We start from the raw sequence: 16651 nt of genomic DNA, 5'->3' as shown, positions 1-16651 counted from the left end.
TAGAACACAGAGAAACAGACTTCAGAAAATAAGAAAATAATTAAAAAAAAAAAAAGGGTGTGTGGAAATTAACCCAAAAGAGGTCTATGACATGCCCAACTCAAACTGGCAGTTCAAGTCACGACTCAGGAAAGCAATCCTGGAGCCATCACTGAGGGCTGCCTGGCATCAGTGATATGCAGAAGACCAGATACCTTTGACCTTGCTGAGATGGTATTGAGAAGATAGCAATACGTACCATTTCCCTAATATATAAGCCCTTCGTGCCTCTGCATCTTTTAGCACTGTACACAGTTCTGATCACAACGTCTCAAGAAAGACACAGTGGAGTTAGAAACAGTACAGAGAATGGCAATTAAAATAATCAAAGTGATAAAGCATCTGCATCTGAGAAGAAACTAAAAAGTCTGGGACTCTTCAATTTGGTGAGAAGGCGACTGGGGAGGGATATGGCAGATTTTATTCAATAATGAGTGTGAGGTGCTCGCCATATCCCTGCACTTCTAGAAATAAGGGCCATCTGATGAACCGAGCAGGAGATCAGTGTAAAGCAGAAATAAAATTATTTCTTTACTCGGTAAGTAGTGCATGTCTGGACCTTGCAGTCATGGGCAGCTGCAGAGGCAGATGGCATCAGCATATTCTAAAAGGAATCAGACATATTCCTTGACAAGAGGTCCATAATGAATACTAAAAGGATTATGTTGGGATGTATCTTCTAACAACCTTAAGGATAATTCTGGCAGGGTACTACATGGAAGGAAATATCTAGGCTCGGTACTACACATAAGGAAATAGCCAGGCTTGTATATTCTCCCTAAATAGCGTTTCCTGTTGTCACTGTCAGAGTACTGAGCTAGATAATGTCACCCAGTAAGTCATTTCTTACATTCTAGGATTTTGTCTATTTTGCTATGATTTGCTATTCAATTGATTTGGAAGGAAACAGATCTTTTGGGGAAGCAACCCATGTAAATCTGCTAGTCATGGTGATCAACTGCCAGCTTAATAGCAGAAGTGATCATCTCCCTACAGCAGTGCTGCAGTCTGGGTATGGGGATGTTGATTAGGATTTTTTCTCCCTATCACTATCTAAAATATTTGTGCCAAGTCCTGTCTTTTCTCTTGTGTGGGAAAGAAGGAGGAAGAGAAGGGAAATACGAGCAAATTCCGAAACAGACATTGCCACAAGTAATACATGTACACACATGTATGGTGGAATCCAAGTCACAGCATTTGTCCTTTATCTGTGGAAGAAGCACTAGGGTTCTTTGAATGATAACGATGAATGATGTGAAAGAAGAGATGAAACTATAAGAAATTAAAGTCCTCACTGAGAAAGGAAATGCTGGTAAGCAGCATACTCAGAAAGAAGAGGAAATGAAAGCCTCCTGCAGCACATACTTCATGCCTACACTAGCATAAAAAGGAGCAGTAGCACTACCATCATCACCTCTACTTCCTCAGGGTCCATTTCTGAGAAAGAGTAGTTTCCAACGTTTTTTTATAAACCCTATCCTGTGGCACTTTGAAAACACTCCCTGACTTCGTTCTTCAAAAGGGCCAAAGACCAAGACAAGTATTTGTGGGCATGCTCAGCAAAGTCATTCATACCCATGGAACCTGGAAGTAAGGATGGCAGTTTCCATATCGTCAGTTAGCATGGCATGAGGCAGAATTTCTAGAACTTTGATTTTGGCATATAAAGTGTATTTAAATCCTTTGTTGCATAAGGTCCGCACACTTTTAATTCATACAAGAATACTCAGCTGTAATAAATATGCATTATGACTCTGCATCAAGTGCTCATTCTTTGCTAAGTAGCCTCTTTGAAAGCAGAAACCATCCAATGTAACAGCGATGCTTTCAGACTGCAACACAGCAAACTACCTTGTGACTGATAAATCTGAGAGCCTTAGAGGTCACAGCTAATGCAGACTCCTTAGTATCTGCATTATAGTTTTCCCTTGCTTCAGCTGAAGGATCAAGAGAGGCATTATGAAAGCAAATTCAGTGTCTTGAACAATCATCAGAAGAAATCAAATTAGTACCTTAAATGTTAAACTTTAGGCTTCAGTATTAATTGGGGGCTTATAATTTTGCTGTTTCTGTACATTTCCCTCTTTTTCCTTCTCCCCTGGAGATAGCATCACAAGACAGCCACTTACATTACTGAGAGAGTGTGTACACAAAAAATTGGCTGTCTTGTGAAAGATTCCTCTTCAGTGCCCCTACATATTGCTATCTTAAGATCCCATGTTTTTCTGCCACATTCCTCCTCCCCCCTTCCCATCCCATAGATACACATACTCCCTACACCTGAGGAGAATGAACAGAAGATGTTACCTGTTATAGGCTTGGTACGTAAGTCAAAACAGTTTGTTACAGCACACAGTACTTACATGAGAACTGTGTGGTGGAGAGTTCACCTTACATCCCAGTATTCGTTTCTATTCTTACACTGCATTAACATTTTTAGACAGACATCAGCAATTTTTCTCTGCATTAGGTCTCTCTCAACATTTCATAATTCACTCTCAATTCAACTTATGATTTACCTTGTTGTATTTCACAACCCGTTTTGCTGATGTGGTGGATTCGTTGCCCCCATCCTCTGTTTAAATTTCTGCACCAAGTTCTGTGTTACCATTGTTGCTGGTAGAGGTTTCTTATACATCACAGGTTTCATCTTGTTGACTTGTAGTTGCAGGGTTACTTGATTCTTCTTCTGTACTGCATTCCTCACCGATGTCTAGATTATGATTCCATTCCTTCATTAATTCCAAAACTGGTGTTGGGCAACATTTGTTCCACCCTACATGTAAGAGTAAATTTTACTACAGTTTTACTCCAACAAGCGCAGGCACTGTTATTAAAAACAGAACACCAGAGTAATAGCCCTGTTTGTTTTAAGCCTTGCACTGTAATCCACAGTCAGATACAAAAGAAAAAAAAAAGAAAGAAAAGTTTTCCAAATGCTGGTCTTCTCTTTGGCAAGCACAACCCTGCAAGCAGTGTTACTACTGTATCATTAATACAGTCAGGAGGGAAGCAGATGATCTTTTCACATAACCCCTTCAGCTATGGATCTCAAACATTTGCAAAGGAATTTTAACTCTTTCTATAAAAGTAACAACAAGAAAACCCAAAGAGCTCTGAGATTTCCCACTGCCCCCACTTCTCCCCATTTCCGTATCCATCAGCATTTCTTTACATTACTGAACAAATGAATGTGCCTGGACAAAATTCCCATTTTACTTTGTCAAAACCAGAATGGGGAGGGCAACAATCTGTGTCCAGAAGGAACAGCTTTCCTAGAGCTGCTTGGGCTTCTATCCTCTTGGCTCACACTGTACTATCTGAAATAATTCTGGTTTGCATCCTTTGGCCATTCAGTAAAGCTGGCAACTACGTATCTGAAAGTTGGAGAGACAGGAAAGTGCATATTATATGCAAAGTTTATACACAACTTTCCTGTTGCTTATTTTTAAAGGGATAATATTTTGCATTGGTATTACCGATCTTCTGATGCTCTTACAGCACTTCGTTAACAGCAGGGATGCTTTTCTAACAGTAATTAATGATATATAGTTACTAGGTAGTTTATCATCTGTGCTGTACTGACTGGTAAACTGCAACATAGAAAATATAATGACTTTTCCTGAAGCCACACAGTAGATCCAAGAGAGGAAAGAGGTCACAGAAGAGACTGGATTTTTAGAGCCCTTTCCCCCATCTTATTAGACTTGCAGTTCTTATTTCAAACTCCTATTTGGTTTTTTGTGTGTGTGAGAACTGGTATTTAGAAAGTATTTCCTTTGTTTGAAATGGATACCTGTGTACCCATGTGTACCAAATGATGAAGGCGTAAACACTCATCTCCATCAGAAAGGTAAGTTTCAATTTTGCAAAACAACCTCATCTGTTGCAGTTTTACATCTGCAATTATAACAGCTATGGACATAACTGATGAGACACATTTTAACTCTCTCTCTCTTTTACATGCACAATTACATAGTTAAATATGTAATGTGCAGTGAATTGCACCCACAAAATCAGAGGCTGAGTTTAAGCCTTTTTAAAAGATCTAGGGCTTACAGAGTGCCAGATAATTGCGTACCACATAAAAGAGAAGAGGGAGTTTATTTCCTGTCAGTTTTTAAGAAAAGAGGGCCATTTAAGTTAATTATCTGTGTTGGCTCATTTGAACACCTGTTGGGTTTAATTCAGTAGCACCTGGTGCCAAGTGCGGGTAGAAGGAGTGGAGGTTTGCTAATTGACAGACTATGTTGTTTTTCTTCTGTTTCCATTTCAACTTTTTTTCTGTTCAGTTCTTAGGAAGCAAACTTTAGCAGTATTTGAGACAAAAATGAAGAGATATCCAACTACTTATGGAAAATACAATATAGTATTTTCTGCATGAACACATCTAACACGGTTTCAAGGCTGATGGGCACCTTTATTCTCTCAATCTCAGTGACACACACACCAACTGAAAAACACCAAGGAGAAGGACAGGTTGAAGTGATCATTTTCAAAAGCTGTTCAAAGAATTAGTCTGGAGTCTTTTATATTTAGGTTTTAGGAGACAAAAATTCAGTTACCATATTGGAGAAAAAGAGATTTTAGGTAACACCAGTAAACTGAGAGCAGAGAACAGAACTGTTAAATATTTGATTCATTATCAGACATTCAGAATCCAATGAGCATTCCACTGAAACAATTAAAATGATGTAGAGGTAAACAGAAGAACCTTCAAATTAGGTATGATACACAGTAAATGGAAGAACAAGATGTCTGGAAATAGTAAAAATGCTTCTCATACCATGGGGAAACTTGACAGTCAGAGAAAAGCCTTGATGCATACAGGAAGGTCCAATGTAACTACACCCAAGGCAGAAAGGAGCAACTGTCTTGCCTGGTTTCTTGATTTTTCTATGCAGAAAAAAAGCTAGAGACAATGCTTATGATTTAGTTCAGAGAAATGATGAATATAACCAATTAAAAAAAGAGACTGACCAACAGAAGTGGAAAATTTACACATAACTAAGATGGAATAAACTTACAAGGACAATGACAAACCCAGAAAACTTGCCTAGCTGCTTCTAGGCAAGTTATACTGTATATCCAGCCTGGGTCTCCTGCATCTTCAGCAGGCAGTCTGACCACTAGGCTACCACACAAAAAGGTGATATCTCTGCCAAGTTACTAAAAGACAGACATGATTTTTTTACTGCATTCTGTCAGAAAACTATCTTCTTTGGCTGTAACCTGGCTCTGAACTGCCCAGTGCTGCCAAAGGAGGGAGGTCTTGATGCACAAAGAGATCCAACTCCAGACAGATGAGAAAATTTACGATGGAAAGCGGGAGTCTGCTTAGTTAATGCGACAGTTCTTAGCAGATATTATCTCAGAATCATTAGGCATTCTTAGGTATCTCTGTCCTTCATTAGATTGTAATTTGCAAGTCCTCACACAACTTTGGAAATATACTTAAAAAATTTGCAGAACAGGAATACATATATATGCCTCTTGCTGAACTGGGGTTGTAAGTCAGGCATGAAAGGATTTAGGCTTTAGGCATTTGTTTTGCTTGTAAAAGCCAATCTGCCCCCAAAAGAAACAAGAAATCTCACATGCTGTACACATAAATTTTACATCTATGGTCTTGCTTTTACTTTTCAGTCAAGCATACTAATGTACCTGTAAATTTAATCAGAAATCACAGCAATGACACAGAATTATAAACTGGAGCTCACCTCAATGTGTGCAAAAGCTCTTCCAAGAAAAAATCAGTAGAGGAGAGGAAAGAAGAAAAAAGGGCCCACTACCTGAAAGGAAATATGACCTTCTGTTAAATGAGAGCTAAGGAAATACCTGATTCTCCTAGTGGGAAGTGAAGAAAGTGAGGTAGAGTATTCTTAGAGTTAAAATATATCACAAACCATACAATATATAATATTAGGTAGAAAAAATTAAATAGAGCATATTTTTAAAATCTAGCTTAAAGTAATTTGAAATTACAGTATCAAATCAAAATATGTGTACCCATAAAAATATTTATTGCAAAAGAAGATTTACCCTATATTTCATGACTATTATACTTAGTATATAAGTAACATACTCCTGCAGATTATGCAGAAACCACACATAGTGGTAGCACAGTCTTCGTGTTTCTTAGGAACTTAAAAATATTCAGCTATCCTGTCTTTTTTGCTCTTATTTTTTAGCAGGTATAAAAAGTTAAAATGTGTCTGGAAAAGTTTTAACTGGTATAAGGATCAGAATAATCAAAACTAGTAACAGAAATGCATTAATTAGTATTTCTGGTAAATAATTAATCATCAACCCTTTGCATAGCCCCTGGCCAAAACTATATATGGTCTCAAACTGACAACACATGAACCTCCAGAGGTATCCACTAACTCGAACTGAGCTTGAGGTGATTTGTTTAGCTGTAAGCACGTGGTAACTTTTAAATTAAAATTTTTATTCTTAAAGTACTGTTCTGGAATATCAAATCGCCACACCTATGTTTGAAATGCCAGTTTTAATCACACAGAATGACTTGTGACTTCGTAAATTTTTGGTACAGATGGTAGGGATTTCCTGGTGGGAGACTGTGGTGCCAAATGCATTTACTCCTATGCTGAAGCTCATGTGTCACATGGTACCAAGGGGTTAATTTTTTTACACATAGAATTCTCTACATGATAATGCACTTTCATGTTCCCCATCTGGCTATTGTAAAATCACAAAGGCTGTGAAGGCACAAGCATGAGATAGAAACTGGTGTCCTGATTTTCAATCATACTGAGTACCTGCAACTCCCACTGAAGTAAGATGGGAGCCACAGGTGCTCAGTAGTTCTGAAAGTTAGGCCTTATTTGAACATCTTAATGAGCATTTGTTAAAGAATTCTGTATGGTGTCAGCATGTGACTGTTTTTTCTCTTTATACTTCTCTGAAAAACTGAGGTTTACTAGAGATGGAAAAACATTTAACTGCCACTTCAGACATTGCAATATGTAATACATATGAAAACCATAAGCAGCATAGGAGAATGAAAACAAGGCAACTGGGAGTTTCAAATGAAACATGCAGATGGAAGGTAGAAGGTACAGAACAACAAGGGAAACTCTCTTAGTCAGTCAACCTTCTGAAGCTAGACAATTCTTTGCCACAAGTGAATTTTTATATGAGTTTCAAAGTGTTTGGACAAATCAGTGGAAAAAAGTCACCACTCTCTTTGGGTTCAGGAAAACCTGGGCAACAAATGACTGGAGGGTGGTGTAATACTCCAGTACTGAATGCCTTTCCTGTCCTTATCCTCTAAGCATCTACAGCTGGCCACTGATGATGATGCAAGAAAGATCTTTGACATTACTTTGTACGACCATTCTGGTGTTCTTAGCACCTTACACAAAATAAATTATTTATGTCCATGAAACAAAAAATGTATGTAATAAATAAATAGGAATAAATGTCAGTACTGAACAGAGGTGGGGATCTGTTTAGTAGTGGTAACATACAGGAAAGGTTGAAGCACAAAGGCAAGATCACTGTCTGAAGCACTGTCTCATCCAGAAAGCTCTCCCTTAAGGAAGCATCTTAAAACTGCTAGGAGTAGATCAGCTGGAGGAACAAATGGATTCAGTGTATTTCCAGAGCTCCTTTCTAGTTTTATTTATTTCTGACTGAATAATGTCTGCAGAAGCTGTCCATAAAACCAGACTTTTTTTAACAAACGAAAAACAAACTTTTCCTGGCATGAGGGAATTCTGTCATCAGTTTTACCATGGCCAACTCTCAACATTTAGAAAGATTCAAACTTGATGAAAAAATACATAGTTCTGCATTGAAACTAATGCTTAAAGTTGTTGCACATTTTTTTGTGAAAGTGCAAATGGAAGACAACTGATATGGGATTGCATTTGTAGACATTTCATAGTTAAGATAACCAGTCTGTTACCTACTTCTTAAATGAAGAAACGTATTGTGAATTAAAATCTACTGTACCTGAAAAGTTGTATAGTATGGAGAGAAGAAATGGTTTACTGTGAAATATAGGAAGGTCTTGTATGTAATTATGTTATCATGTGGAGTTTAGTCTCAAACTTCATGAATATACACAGTGAAAAGTCATAAAATCACATGGATGGTGATTCAGTTTCATGAAGCAAGGACAGTATGGTACTCATAGTATGGCAGGGCAAAACAAGATGAAAATAGTCTCATTTTTCAGGCCATGGTAGAGTTACACATTTGCTTGTGGCTATTCTCCTACACACAAGTATACCTTCAAAAAAGCCTCTTGTTCAGCTCCTCTCAATTAGCAGGAAGGAAGAAAGATGTACACAAGTCCAGAAAGATTCTTCTATAGGTGAAGTTGTGAGGCAAAACCAGTGGTCCCTTTTGAACTGAGCAAACTATTTCTCCTCCCACATACCAGAATATTTGTCAATGATGCACAGGTATTTCTCTTTCTACCTGGTATCGAAGCCAGCTATGGAAGAAATTAGGGTTTGTTATCATCAGTGTTATCTTTAAGTAGCTGATATATCCATTCCCTCTGCTTTAATTTCAACTACAAACTAGTGTAATTTTCATCAGACAGATGAAAGTTCAGTATTCTTATAGCAGTGCAGCCTGCAGCCCAGACAGGAAGCTCACAGGTTCCTTTTCCAGCACTACAATTCACTTGCCTTCAGGATGACCAGATTTCCCAGTAGCTCAGTCTTCCGTTCCTAAAAAAAGAAAAAAAAATAAAAATCTTATAGTACCAGGAATGTTGTGAGAATTAATTAAACCTGACTTGAACCCATACTTCCATATTATGTCAAAACATGGGCAATCAGGTAAAGCTGGTTTGGGTAAAGAACACAGTGTAAAGCTTCTCCTAGTCAATAGGTTTATTGAGATAAACTTATTGAGATATTGAGCCTATGAGATACAAGCAAACATGTTAATAGGGGTTGGGAGCTTTGGATAAGGCCCCTACAAGTGTTCTGTTGGTTAGGATGAGCTTTTTAAGATTTTCCACCCTACTGGGTTGCACTGTGGCACTACAGCATCTTTATGTACCAAGTAAGAGTTAGAACACAAGGTGAAGAAATGATACTCACTGTTATCCACTGGTTATCAACTAATTCATTACATGTGATTTGGTGAGCAGGATCAATTTTCAGAGGTAGTTTCAATACTTGTTTTGCTAGGAAGAAAACCCCACAACTTGATACATCTCATTTATGCTAACAACAACTTTTCAATTGAGTGTTTTAACTCAGCAGAGACAATTTTACTTATCTATGAAATTATTTCATGATAACATTAACATCCATTTATTTAACATAAATTTTGCTTTTCAGAAAATGCATACTACTTAAAAGCAAAAAAACCCCAAAAAACCAACAACAAACCACAAAACCAAAACTTAAAACTACTACATCAGTAAGCATTTATTCTGTGAGAGCATTGTGTACTTAGAGCCTCACTAACTTTTGCAGACCAGATTTTTGAGTACAGGTCTCTCTTTCTTATTACTTCAAAATGCTCTTCTTCTAAGCCTTCTATAAAAGAAAATGCTATAGAAAATTATTATTATATAGAAAATTTCTATAAAAGAAAATTTCTATAAAAGAAAATTTCTTTCTATAGAAGAAAATTAGGGTCAGTGAATGCATACCTATTATTTTTCACTGGTGAGGCAAAAACTATGTATTATGGGATCACTGTGAAATTAAAAGGCTTGCAGGACTGTGAACACTTCAGAAGAACTCAACAAAAGTGAATCAAGTTCAGGAAAATCCATGTATCGGGTTTAAAAGGACAAAGATTATGGTGCTACAATGTGATTTAGTCTTGGTCATTAGATATCCACATAAGGAAAAGATAACTGATATTATATGGATTTTTAAAATAGAAGCCAAAGGTTTAACAAGAAACAACAATTGAAGTAGAAGCTAGAAAAAATTAAACTGAAAATGTACTATTTTGCTATTCTGTAACTCACTCATCTAAATCACTTGGGTAACTGGAAGCTAACCTGTTGCCACCATGTGCAGTATTTCCACCACAGAAGCTTTATTTACTGCAAACACTTTATATTTACCATTTCTTTTTATTTCAAATCAAAGTAATATTTTCCATTAAGCAATTCAACAATTCTGTACTAACAACCAATACATTTGGGTAATAAGAACCATCATTAATTCATGCCCTGCTGTTTTTAGACTAGTAAGCTAAAACTCCACTGAATTAATAACAATCACAAGAGCTGAAACAACAGCAACAAGACAAAACAGACCACTCAATTTCAACCATGAAGTCCCAATCTGCTGCCTTTCGAAAGTAAAGTAAAAAAATAAAAATTTGGATCAAACACAGGTCATTGACTCAGTATAAGAATTGCAAAATACATTTTATTCTCTAGACTTATTTTATATAAGAAGGCAGTTTTGTCATACATGTTAGATGCTTGTATCCATAAAGTCAAGTGTACTGCTGTTCAAAGTGTGATAAACTCTGTTCTGAATTCTTACAATCTGTGAAATGTGTTATTCTTCATTGAACAACAGTAAATTAAAGCAAGTGTGATTCACAGAAATACATAGAATGTATGATATCCTTTTGCTGCTACAACAGGTGTTTTTTTCAGAACAAAAACTTAAAGTAGAAACTACTATGACAAAATATCATTTTTAATTTTTACTTTGTGCCATGGTATCAAGCTGCAACTCTTTTAACTGCACAGTGTGAACCTTGCCTTATTTGGCCTCATCTAAACTAAGATGTCAGTAGAAAGAGGGTAAAAAAATCAAAGATATCAGAAATGTCAGAAAAAATTTAAGACATACCCGTAAGTTCATATATTAAAAATACATAGATTCATATAAATATACCTTGGATGCACCCTTATCATGTATCTATTTCTTGCAATTTTGAGCAAAATATGTGAATAAGTGCAGTATCTGCATGACTGTAAATTCAATTTACTCTTTCTATATCATCTGCTTCCTTTATGCTGGTTGTATTCTTAGTGATGTGATAATGATAAAAGAAAGTAATATACACAAAACTAAAAAAAATGCATTCCTAAAAATGATGTTTCTGTCAAACCCAGTGTTTAAACTTGCTTTGTATTTGGTTTCTGTGACTAATAGTGTTTACCAACAGAGATATTAACCAGAAACATCAACTGTAAATGTTTATTAGAGAATATACTTTGAAAGTAAATATTGATCTGTGTTCTACTAATCACATAACAAGTGAAAAACCCTATCATGTGATCTGTGTTTTCAATCAAAACTACCCAAGGCAGATTAAATTTCTAATAGATTTTACGTCATACTATTCATGCACAACTGGCATGCAAAAATTACAAAGCAAATACTTTTGAGAAATTAATACACCTATTTGTGGCCATTTAAAACAAAAAAAAAGAAGCTAACTTCATCAAATAAATTATTTGCATCAAATTATGTTTTTAGTTCTACTCCCAAAACACAGAAGTAGCTACTGAAAATGTGTCACATCCTAGTGAAGGATGTCTGTCACTTTATATCAAAGTAAAATACCCTGCAGTTTCATTCACATGGTTTTAATTTTTAATTTTAAGGTAAAACATAAAATTAATATTTTAGTGCATTTTCCCCAAAACTTTTAATCTCAAAATGGCATCAACAAAAATTGCTGTTTTCTTTTATCCTCCAATTCTCCTTCACAATCTCCCTCAGGACTTAAATCCACATGGACCTCAATTTAAAGAACAGAAAATGGGAAGAATGCATTCATTTCAGGACACGATACGCTAAGTGTTGGCTGGTGACAATGCCCATTATTCTGTTATGCACAGGTAGGACTAAATTGTCTCCAGACTAATGCAGTCACAGACAACAGATAACTTCAGCTGAAGAAATCAAGTTAAGTAGGTGAAACCTATCACACGAAACCTTGAAAATCTGTGCAGATATTTTCTGTGCCTTTAGAAAGGAGCAAAAATTACCACATTTTCTTAATAGGTTTCTTATTGCTGCAATTAGGCACCCCAGACTTCTTTAGTTGCACAATGGTTTTTGAGAACTATCGCAGAGGCCAGAGTCTCTGAGCACACTTGGAAGAATGAACAAGAAATCCAATAGCATAGATTGCACAGGAGAAAGAAGCCCCTGACCCTTTACTATTAAAAGAGCAGCATATAGGCTGAACTCCTGGAGTGTGACAGCCAGGACACTTGCTAGTCTTTCAGTGTACTGACATACTTTTGTATTCTAATGGATTTTCTTTTTGTTGGTTACTATTGTGTATGCTTCTATTAGTATATGTTAAAACAGAAATGAAATGGGAAGCGTGAAGTATGCCTCACTTTAAATTGCGTATAAAAATCCATCACACCGGCACTGCCCCATTATGCAGAGGCAACCCTGTGCATTAACATTCATGGAAACAGAGTTCATGAGTCTCCTCAGGGCTTATGCTCCCCATATAGGTAGAGACCAAGCCTGTCGTGGCAATGATACCCTTGGTACCAAGATAGAGCATGCCATCTGCACTGCAAAAAGAGCTCTGGCAGCTAGCAAATTATCAGGGAGGCATTAGCTGTAGCCTAGAAGGGTCAAAGTTGTGATGGTGGCAATAATGGCTGTAACAGTATCTTTAAGCCCATTAGAGGAGCACCAGGAGCACAAGCCATTATTCAGGGTGGGAAGAAAAGTAATATGCAAAAACAGAATTAAAATCAGAAGGTGATCTTATGGGCTTTGTATTACTGTTTTCAAATTAAGCAATAAAAAGGAGTGTGAATTGTATTCTATTAATTCATACACAGTATTCTCATTCTTGTGTAGTCAACACAACAAGGGGTGAATTAATGTTACTTAGTTCTGACACTGTTGTGATTACAAAATGCTAATTTTAAAAAATATTTATATTGCTAATTAAGGAAAAAGGTCCGAAGTTCCAAGCTCTGGCTGCAATCAACACAGTTCACGGCTCTGAATTTTAGAAGTTCTGAGCTGTGAATTGTGCTGATTGCAGGCACCACTCTAGATTCTTATTAGCCAGCCAAACCATCCAATTTTTACCAGCCATTTTTAATATATTCTATTGTATTACACTGTGCAAATCCTACTACCTTGATACAAACATTAATATCATGAAGTACGACAATAAAACTCATTCTGTACCAGCATAAAAAGTACATATGGATTTCAGAAATTAAAAAAAAAAAATAAAAATAAGGGCAATAAAGCTCTGAACACTTCATCATGCTGACACAAGAAGAAAAGTGAGCTAATTGTATAGAATCGAAGAACCAAAACAAAGTAGAAAGAAAGACCAAAGAAAATCCAAAAGAGAGGAGCCTATGAAACTGTGTGCCTATGTGTACATGCTTATCTACAAAGTCTTAAGTCATAAAACTCAGCTGTATGCAACAAGAGTAAAACAATCACAGGACAGAAATACTAACGACAAATTCAAAAGCAAGTGGTGATGCCCTAAAACACTGTCATTTAAAGCATCAGCTGGGGGCAACTAAGAGAAGATGATGACTGAAGGTCTTTTTCATGGGGCAAACACATACAAACACAATACGAAAGAAAAACAGTCCCTGCATACAATGAGGCATTTAAGTTGCATCATACAAACAGTAATTTATGCACTTTGCTACAATTTATTTTCAGTTACTGGCGTATCTATTTGTATTATTTAGCTACTATAGGGCAGAAAAAGATTTTTCAGAGAGGAATTATTATTTTGAAGCTAAGACAAACGTCATACATGATGAAAGACTTCAATAAAAATATGCAAATACTCTTACAAGTGTAGAATTTCTTCCTTTAACAGCGGACTAATAAACTTTCAAAGGACACAGATACAAGGAGACCTGGTAGCCCCCAAACATCTCAGTTACAGAGCCACCACAGGTAGAGGTAGAAAAGCCCCTACCCTGACTGCATGGTTTGTGCAATCCATTTGAGATTTGACCAATAGTCTGTAAATCAATTACTTAGTTCTCATCTATAAATCCAGTCAACAATTGAAAGAGGCCTAAACTTTCAGTTCAGTTTTATGGTGTTTCAGCTGCAATATTCTGTCATATTCTGTTATTTTGGGATTATAAAGAGATTCATAAATACTCAATTTTTAATATCTAACGGTATCTTTTACTTTATTTTACACAGAAATTTGTCATGTTTACATACAAGCAACTACAAGATTTCAGTCTTATAGTGAAGATTTAGCACATATTTTTTATTTCAGTGCAAAATTGTAAGTACTTGTATTATAAATGGGTCTGTCCATTTTATATTACTTTTACAAGATACTTACAGCATGTACATAATGACACCTATGCTCCAAATGTCACACTGTTGGCTGTAGTCATAGGCACTGATAACTTCAGGGGCTGGCAACCAAGCAGAAAAAATAGTATTAATAATAGACAAAAAAAACTTTTAAATGCTTAAACACAAAGCATGAAGAATGTGCTGATGTGGTATAATTTATTCCCATATGTAAAAAGGAACCAACAGCAGATGTTTAAATGAATAATGTACAGACCTTAACAATTCATGCTGAAGTGTCCTCACTTTTCTCATTTAGCTGTTAAGGGGATGGTGACATTGTGACATCAGCTGTATGATTAAACCTTGTATTCTTTTGCCCCACAATAAGTTATTAAAGCAGTATTCATAACAAACTGATCTAAAATACTGCAAGACACCATAAAAACTTTTCTTTTTCTCCCAGATATATGTGTAGTACGTAAGAACACAGGGGGTTTGAAAAACACAAGAGCCCCTCTTTGCACATATTAGCTTGAATACATCATATGATGAATAAAATCAATGCCAAAATGCTCTAAAAGTTTTCAAACCTAGTTATTTATATCCTAGATTAAAAATCCACAATTTATAATCTATTCCCTAATTACTTTATATTATTTCAGTCACATATCAGAAAGATACTGCTTTGGGGCCATTTTAGCAATATTTTATGTACTACATCATGGGAGATGTGATTGTGAGTTCACAGTAAGATCTATGGTATTCACTTCCAGAATCAATGGAGGTGACTTACTTAGGCCTTATAAGGCACGGAAGATAAAAAGCTTCACACAATAGGAGATTGACACAGACTTTTATTTGGTGTTGTTGCACTGAATCAAAAAACTTGTTTACCTGTCACCTCAGGTTTTTATGTTTTAGGTAAGTACCAAGCTTCTGATATCTAATTATCATGTTAAGGAATGTAAAATGGTTAACTTCATGGTTTGATAATACCACAGCTGGTAAAACAAGAGTTTAAAGGAGATTCTTACCTTTAATACTGCAAATAGGCCAAAACCTACAGTATCATCTTATTTTTTAATGATTGTTTTAAGAACAGTATCATCTTATTTTTTAATGATTGTTTTAAGAACAGTATCATCTTATTTTTTAATGATTGTTTTAAGAACAGTATCATCTTATTTTTTAATGATTGTTTTAAGAGCATTTTGAACCAGCAGTAATTCAACCTATTAATATCCTGGGAAAACTTATTCACATAACTTTATATCCCATATACATCTCCTACACAAAATAAAATGGCTGAATCAGGAAATTGCTATTGCTTTTATAATATTTTTCTTTTATTATTTATAAACTAGTTGGTTCAATTGTGAATTTCTGCAAGTCTCACACACAAGAATGGAGCATACAAATGATGGAAATAACAGAAGGAAAACATAAGTATTAAGGGGCAAAATCAGAAAGGAAAAATGAGGAGCAACTAGCAAGAGATGTAACTAAAAATGAAATAATCTGTATTTATATGAGTAACAGGAAGACAATGAATAAAGAGGCTGGTATTATATTCAACCACGAACTAAATTGATAGATGATGCTCAGGAGGCAAATGTATTTAATGTCATCTTACATCAGCCATATCCAAAATGTCAACTGCAAGCAGTGGATAGCACGTTCAATACCAATGACAAAGGGGCAAGACCTCAGGTTTTTTACAGAGAAGCAAAAGGTTAGCGAGTACTTAGGCTGGAAATTTTAAAATTGGCTGTAACCGATAAAATTCATTCTAGAGTACTTTAAAAACTGACAAGACTTTTCAGAGCTATTAGCGGTTCAAGAACTGTTAGTGAAAGGCAGGTAAAATACCTGAAAACTGTAAAAGATAATCACGGTATCTATCCTTAAGAGGGTACAAAAGCTGGCATCAAAGAATTACAGATGTGTCCCCTTAATTTTAATTTCCAGGAAAATACTGGAAATAGTAAGCACCTAGAAGAAAACAAAGTGGTAAGTAATAGCCATTATGCTCCTGTCAGGAACAAATCTCCATGCAGCACAGGTTGACATGCTTCGGGATTAGAGAAGGAACACTAAATATCATGTATCTCTATCCTACTAAAAGTAAGACTTTTGATACTGTTTCATGTAACTTTTTTTACAATACTGTCTACATTAAAAATCACAGGAATGAGGCACATGTTTATAAAAAACGCTTCTCAGAAACTATCCATAACTTGTTCATTGTGAAAGTGAGAGACTGTGCATCAAGCAATGTTTTGTAGGTGTCTGTTCTAGGCATGATACCATTATTATTGATGACCTGAATGATCCAAAGGAGAACATGCTTATTAAATTTAAAG

Source organism: Nestor notabilis, unplaced genomic scaffold, assembly GCF_000696875.1.
Source record: "Nestor notabilis isolate BGI_N333 unplaced genomic scaffold, ASM69687v1 scaffold6797, whole genome shotgun sequence".
Taxonomy (NCBI): Eukaryota; Metazoa; Chordata; class Aves; order Psittaciformes; family Psittacidae; genus Nestor; species Nestor notabilis.
This window is presented reverse-complemented; position numbering follows the sequence as displayed.